Here is a 7747-nt window from a genome sequence, read left to right as displayed (position 1 = left end):
GAGGCAGGCCCTGCTTGAACTTGCCCGGCCAGGCGACGCTACGCAGCTCAGGAGAGAAGGCGCGACAGTGTGTTGTGGCCACTGGGGCCCTTTGCTGATGCGGAGCCTGCCCTTGATGTCCGCGCACCGCCGCCGCAGGCGGCGCACGGTCTTGTCACGGTGGCGCTGGGACTGCGGGAGCATTCTCTTGCGGCCGGGGAACTTCTTGGCAGCTTCCTTCTTCTCGCTCGGGCGCCCGACGTGGTGGGTCGCACCGGGGGGCCACGCGCCTTGGCACCAGAGCACCGTCTTGGTGCAGAGGTCGTGGAGGCGCTCCGTGAGCCACGTCGCCCACAGCTGGTGGAGGGCGAAGCAGCGAGAGAGATGGCGCGGAGGAGCCCCCCGCGGCGCTGACGAGCTCGGTGATGCGGTCCAGCCAGTCCTCGTAGAGGTCGTCAACTGGGCGGTAGCACTGGAGCTCACGTGCCATGAGCAGCGCGGCCTGCGCGTCCGTTGGTGCACGACGTGCGTGGGACGATGAGCCGGCCGGAGTCAACGACGGGGTGGCGGTGCGGCCATCCCGCCGCATAGAGGGGTGCAGCGATGAAGCTTGCTGCTCGTTCCCGCCGGGCCGGTGGCGGCGTTGGCGGCGGGCGACGGGGAATGACGGGGAGGCCCACCGACAGGAGCTGTCTGAGCGATGAGGGTGGCAAGGGCGGCCCAACGCTCAGCGCGGGCTCGACGAGCGTCCGCCATGGATGCGATGAAGCGATGGGACGCGGATCGGCGGAAGGAAAGCTTCGGCACACCCCTACCTGGCGCGCCAAATGTCGGATTTTGGGTTCCAGCAAAACCCTTGAGGTTCGAACACTGGGGTGCGCACGAAGATTTCTCTCTCCCTAGCTCGCTCTCGCAACGATCGCAAGGCCTAGCTCGACGAACCCAAAGAACGAGAGACACAAGAGTTTATGTTGGTTCTGGCCACCGATGTTGTGTAATACCCTACTCCAGTTTGGTGTGGTGGATTGCCTCTTGGGCTGAGGATGAACAGTTACAAGGGAAGAACAGCCTCCTGAGGAGAGGTGCTCTTGTGTTTGGGGAGCTTGTGTGGTTTAGGGTGATCTGAATGCTCCGTCCTTGCTACGATGGTGGCTATGGATGGAGTGGCTCCTATCCAAGATCCGATGCCTCCTACGGTGGTAGCTAGTCCTATTTATATAGGCCCTGGTCCTCTCCCCAAATATTGAGCGGGAAGGGATGCCACAACAGCCAAATTCAAAGGGAGACAACTAGTACAAGTTATCCTGACTAAAGGTGGTCTTCGTCTGCCAAAGGCTCTGGTGGTGACGCCGTCTTGGGCTCCACGGTGACCTCCGTCCTGCTGGTCTTGGTCTTGTTGCACCGATATGGCAACCTTTGCCTGATGCCTCGGGACTCCTCGCCTGCGCTTGCCTCTTTAGCACCAAAGAGGAAACAAGGACACTGCGCGCGCTGGCGCCCGCCTGGCCACGGTCGTCATGGCTTGCGTCATAGGAACCTCGCGAGATGTCCCGTTCTCTCCGCCCCTCGTGATCCAGCTTGGTGAGGCCGCCCCCGAGGAGGTCTTGCATCGTCCGCCTCGCGAGGCTTGGCCCCTCGCGAGGGTCTTGGGTGTTTGCTGGTGAAGATGGGTTGTACAGGGCCGCTAGTGGAGCCACGCCGTGGGCCGCAGGCAGGCAAGTCTGGGGACCCCCGTTCCCAGGACACCGACAGGGGCGCCGCACACGGCTAAGACAATGTTGTGTCTCTGTGTGGCCCCCCCTTGATACGTCCATTTTGCATCATGTTTTCTTACTATTATTTATAATGTTTTTATCCATAATAATGCTTTTTGGAGTAATTCTAATGCCTTTTCTCTTATAATTTGCGAGGTACACACCAACTGGGAGAATTTCGGTAACTGGAAATGTGGGCCCGGAAAAGCTACGCTAGGCCACCTATTCTGCACAGCTCCAAATAAGCTGAAACTTCACGGAGAATTTTGATGGAATATTTAAGAAATACTAGAGCCAATAACCACCAGAGGGGGCCACCAGGTGGGCACAACCCACCTGGGCGCGCCAGGCCGCCCAGACGCTCCCTGGTGGGTTGTGGCCTCCTCGGCCCACCTCCGGTGCCCATCTTCTGGTATATAAGTGATTTTGACCTACAAAAATAAGGAGGAGAATTTCGGGACGGAGCGCCACCGTCTCGGGGCGGAACTTGGGCAGGAGCACTTTTGCCCTGCAGCGGAGCAATTCTGCCGGAGGAACTTCCCTCCCGGAGGGGGAAATCATCATCGTCATCATCACCAACAACTCTCCCATCTTTGGGAGGGCAATCTCCGTCAACATCTTCAATAGCACCATGTCATCTCAAACCCTAGTTCATCTATTGTGTTCAATCTTGTTACCGGAACTATTGGTGCTTGTGGGTGACTAGTAGTGTTGATTACATCTTGTAGTTGATTACTATATGGTTTATTTGGTGGAAGATTATATGTTCAGATCCATTATGCTATTTAGTACTCCTCTGATCATGAACATGTTTATCATTTGTGAGTAGTTACTTTTGTTCTTGAGGTCACGGGAGAAATCATGTTGCAAGTAATCATGTGAACTTGATATGTGTTCGATATTTTCATAGTATGTATGTTGTTATTCCCTTAGTGGTGTCATGTGAACGTCGACTACATGACACTTGACCATATTTGAGCCTAAGGAAATGCATTGTGGAGTAGCAATTAGATGGTGGGTTGCGAGAGTGACAGAAGCTTAAACCCCAGTTTATGCGCTATTTCGTAAGGGACCGACTGGATCCAAAAGTTTAATGCTATGGTTAGAATTTATTCTTAATACTTTTCAACTTTTCTCGTAGTTCACTACTTTGATAGTAGGAGGTTTGTTCAAGTAAGAACAACACCTAAGCACCGGTCCACCCACATATCAAATTATCAAAGTAGCGAACACAAATCAAACCAACATGATGAAAGTGACTAGATGAAATTCCCGTGTACCCTCAAGAACGCTTTGCTTATCATAAGAGACCGTTTTGGCCTGTCCTTTGCCTCAAAAGGATTGGGCTACCTTGCTGCACTTTTTTTACTACTACCGTTACTTGCTCGTTACAAATTATCTTGCTATCAAACTACTCCGCTACTTACAATTTCAGCACTTGCAGACATTACCTTACTGAAAACTACTTGTCATTTCCTTCTGCTCCTCGTTGGGTTTGACACTCTTACTTATCGAAAAGAGCTACAATTGATCCCCTATACTTGTGGGTCATCACCCCTACCCATGTATATATTGATGGGAGGGGCGGAGGCAACCCCTAGGGTGCCCCAAGAGACCTGGCGGCAGCCCTAGGCACTACAAAAGAATACACTTCCGTGATGATACGTGTTTGTCACAGTAGGTCACGTTTTCTGTCATGCATGTACATCCATGACGATTTTATGACAGAATCGAGATAGTCATACATGTGTTGTCGTAGAAGTGTTCCATGACATTACCAAAATTATCATCACAGAAGTGTCCACTTCCATGACGATAAATCACGCGTCATAGAAGTGCTTTCGTCAAGGGTAACCGACATGTGGCATCCACCGCAACGGGTCGCCATTAAGCTATCAGGTTCTGGTTTGGATCTGATAACCCGTTAATAGCCCGGACCAATGGCGATTTTCCATGTGTAAAATTCTCATTCATCAACGATCTGCGTGTCGGCTCAATGTTGGGACAGATGTCAACTGTCCATTTGACAAGAATCGCCAATGAAACGTTGACACGTGGGACGGTCAATAGAGGCCCATATAGCTTTAAAAGCCGGCCCAGGAACAGGCCCACAAGATTTCGTCAGATCTAATGGGCCGGCCCGTTAACAGCCTAACATTTTCGGGACCAAATTATAGCCCACATCAGATACGGGCCGTTAAATGACTGCAATATTCTGGGCCAGTTTACGGCCCATATCAGATCCGGCCCGTTAACAGCATGCAATAGTTTGGGCCAAATTACGGTCCATACTAACTTTCATTTCTTGGTCCAAATTGCGGCCCATAACAGACATGGCCCTTTTAACAGCTACTGTGCCATTGGGCCCATTGGCGGCCTGATTTGCTCTTCGGCCTCTTAATGGCCCGTTTAACAGTTCGGCCCGATATTAGTTTCGGCCTATCAGCGACCCTGTCTACATATGGGCCTCTTTAGGCCCGGTTTCACTTTCGGCCATTTAAAGGCCCGAGTTGCACCTGGGCCTAATTATGGTCCGTAGTTACTTTCGGCCTCTTAACGGCCCATAGTCTTCGTGGATACATTCTAGCCCAAACTGCCCATCGGCCCGTTAAAGGCCCTTGAGAGTGTTGGGCCTAATTTAGGCATGTTATACATTCGGCTTGCTTCCCGCCTGTCATGTAATTGGTCAGCCAAGGCCCAAAAACATTTCACACTGTTAATGGTCCGTCAACCGAATGGGCCAATAATGGGCCGATTATATTATAGCACGCTGCCGGCCCGTGATTTGTTGACCACAATTAAGGCTGAATCTAGTTTTCAACCTGTTAAAAGCCTATTTAATTTTCCAGCCCAATTAAGGAAAGCAGTTTACTCGGCCTTTTAAAGTCCCAAAACTAATAGTGGGCCAGATTAAGACTAGACCTAACTAATGGCCCAAGATGATTGTAGGCCCACGGTTCGGCCCGTACTAGCGATTGGCGACCGGCCAGTTTTAGTACAGAAATTATTATTTTATAAACCTAACCTATTGGCTCATTGCGCACCGATTGAAGATTATGATCTTCTCTTAGAGCGACAACAGCAGAAACAGCAAATAAATTACAACATCATGACGAAGAATAAACCTAGACTATACAACAAAGAAATTACAACATATTACATTCCCTGGGCATCAAAGTTCGCCGCCAATGATAATAATAAAGGGCAACCAGACAACAGATTCCATAAACTGGGCAGGTCGCCACCAGTGGAAGTTAACAGGCCGACAAAATAATAGACAGAACCGACAGCACTTCAACACAGTTCAAGAAAGGTTAGCCCGACCTAGGAGCTGCAACGCAAGCAGCTTAGCAACCTGATGATACTGCACTTCTTTGACGCTTATATCCACCAACTAAAGCTTCATAGCATCAATAGATGTCATGTACTTATGGTTAATCTTGCATAGAGATTGGAGTTCCAGTCGGATTTGAGCGGAAGCATGTCTTTTTGCTTGAATTTCAGACTGAAGAAGTCGAACAGATTCAGGTGGTGACTTCATCGAGCTTGTGTCACTGAGTAAGTTCGACACTACATCAAGATATGACTTTGTGGTTGTATCCCTACCCTCAAGATGTGTTGCCTTCTTCTCTGGAATATATGTTAGAGGGACAAACAATGGGTTCGTCTCACTATCATTGTGGCAGTTCTTCCTAGCAGCAGTGTTGTCACCCTAAAAGAGAAACAAGTAGGTAGATAACGGGTTTTGCACGTATAAGTATCAACGTTGTCAATTCATCTCATTTCTTTGTCAGAAATAAAGAGACACGGTTTAAAATAGCATTAACATAATAGGCATTGTTCATAGTTAAGATGGCAGGAAATGACATTGTGCAGGAGCGGCCAGCTTCACCAGACCACTGGATTACAGATCAAGAACACAAGCATACATGTAGTTCTAAACAACGTATAAGCATGAATGGTGAGTGTACTGTCAATTTATACCATTTCAGATTGGTAAATAAATAGACATGATTTAAATAACATTAATATAATATGGCATTGTTCATAGTTGAGACATAGCAGGATATGACATTGTGCTGTTGTTGGTAGTTTCACCACACCACTGGATTATAGATCAAGAACACAAGCATACACATAGTGCTAAAGAAGATAACTTGCTATGTTTAGTTGAATTTACATGGTACAAATAAGCAGGCCCGACCCTGATGGGGGGCAGGGGGGCGGCCCCCCCGGGCCCCCCAACTCCAGGGGCCCCTCCAGATATGTTGTACGCTGGTGCCTTCTCCCGGAAAGAAATTAGCCCAAGTAAAGGAAAGACGTAGCAGGATAGGCAAGTACAACATACGCAGGCAATCACGTCCTCCAATCAGTACGATCGTGATTCGTGAGGTATGAGATCGCATCCTTAATTCACTACCCTATTTGCCTCTCTATTCCCCCGTCCCGAACTCCCGATCACAAGTCATAGGCCGCTGGTAGATAATATTCTCCAGTAGATGGATCCAGCCACACAGAACTCACATGCACATTGCCAGGCCATGGCAATTGACAGCGCCGAGCGCTTCCGGCCGTTATCCACTTTCCAGGCCATGGGCGTGCGATGTGGACTGTAGGCGGGAACACTTACATGGACAAGTGCCTCATTGTTGAGCGTCTAATCAAGGACGCCAATGCGATTGGTATGAGCTATATCATCTTAGTATTACCCATTCCCCAATCCTTGTATGTATGTTGCTAATTAATTAATTAATTTACCTCCGTATACATATATGATGCATATCTTGCATGGTTAAATGGTCTGGCAACATTATGCATTGACAAAAAACTATTGTATAAAGTTGATGTAGACCCTACCACAAGTGAATTTGCATCGAGAATTATTTTAAGAGACTCAAACTTACGTATCTATTTATTTTCCTTTGACTTTGCTCGGTAGTTTGTAGTAGGGTGTTTCGATGTTTTCTAGGATCAGTGAATGTCTAACATTTGGATTTTTCATTTGTGAACATGTATCTCCTAGATAGAATAATGAGTCAGCCCGTGTCATGTGTTCCCGGAGGCAAGCGGGGTGTTAGAAGACACTTTTAAGTTATAATACCTAAAATATATTAGATGTAGATATTCAAATTGGGTTATGTTATGACCCTTATATTAGGGCCCCCTGAATTTTAGTTTCGCCCCGGGCCCCAAAACTTCAGGACCGGCCCTGCAAATAAGGAACTAGGTTGTACAACTAAAGACTAAAATTGAGAAGAACAAACTTATGTTTATGTACTTCTTCTTTATAAACTTTGAACAAGCAACTTGATGCAGACGACAAAAATAAACAGCATTTGCACTCATAGCCGTCCAAATATACACAACAAAGTTTGAAGGCTCGAGGAGGACAAACTTACATTAGTAGTGAAGACAGGCTCTATAAACCGCTTGTCCATATTGATGAGGGGGGAAATTCAAGAAGTTTACCGCACACTCTTCTTCAACAACATTGCCTTTATTCTACATTTTGGTAAGAGTAAATAAGATGTGAAAATATAGGAACAAATGGTGATTATTTAACTTAAGATGCAGAGTACAAATGTAAATACATCATACAGGCAGAAGGCACTGACAAGAGCAATGCGGAGCTAAACTTCTTCAGTAACATTGGTTTTATTCAATATTTTGGCAAGAGTAAATGTAGATATGATGTGTAGAAAATGGAGGACAAGGGAAAATAAGCTGCAAAGTGTACATGGAGAACTAGCTGACAAATATAAGTACAGTGATGAAGGACAACAGATACTTACAAGAACAATGCAGAACTAAATTTCTTCATAAGCATTGGGTTTATTCTACATTAATTTAAGCATTAATATAGATCTGATAATTTGGAGCGAACAATGGATAAGCAAGCTATAATGCACAATGATGTCAGATAATCCACCAAGTATGAATGTAAGGATAGCGATAGGACAATAGGCACTCACAAGAGCAAAGCAGCGACCAACATAGTTGCGATATCCTAGGTT

Source organism: Aegilops tauschii, chromosome 4 (genome assembly GCF_002575655.3).
Source record: "Aegilops tauschii subsp. strangulata cultivar AL8/78 chromosome 4, Aet v6.0, whole genome shotgun sequence".
Classification (NCBI taxonomy): Eukaryota; Viridiplantae; Streptophyta; class Magnoliopsida; order Poales; family Poaceae; genus Aegilops; species Aegilops tauschii.
The sequence above is the reverse complement of the archived record's forward strand: the minus strand, read 5'-3'. Positions refer to the sequence as shown.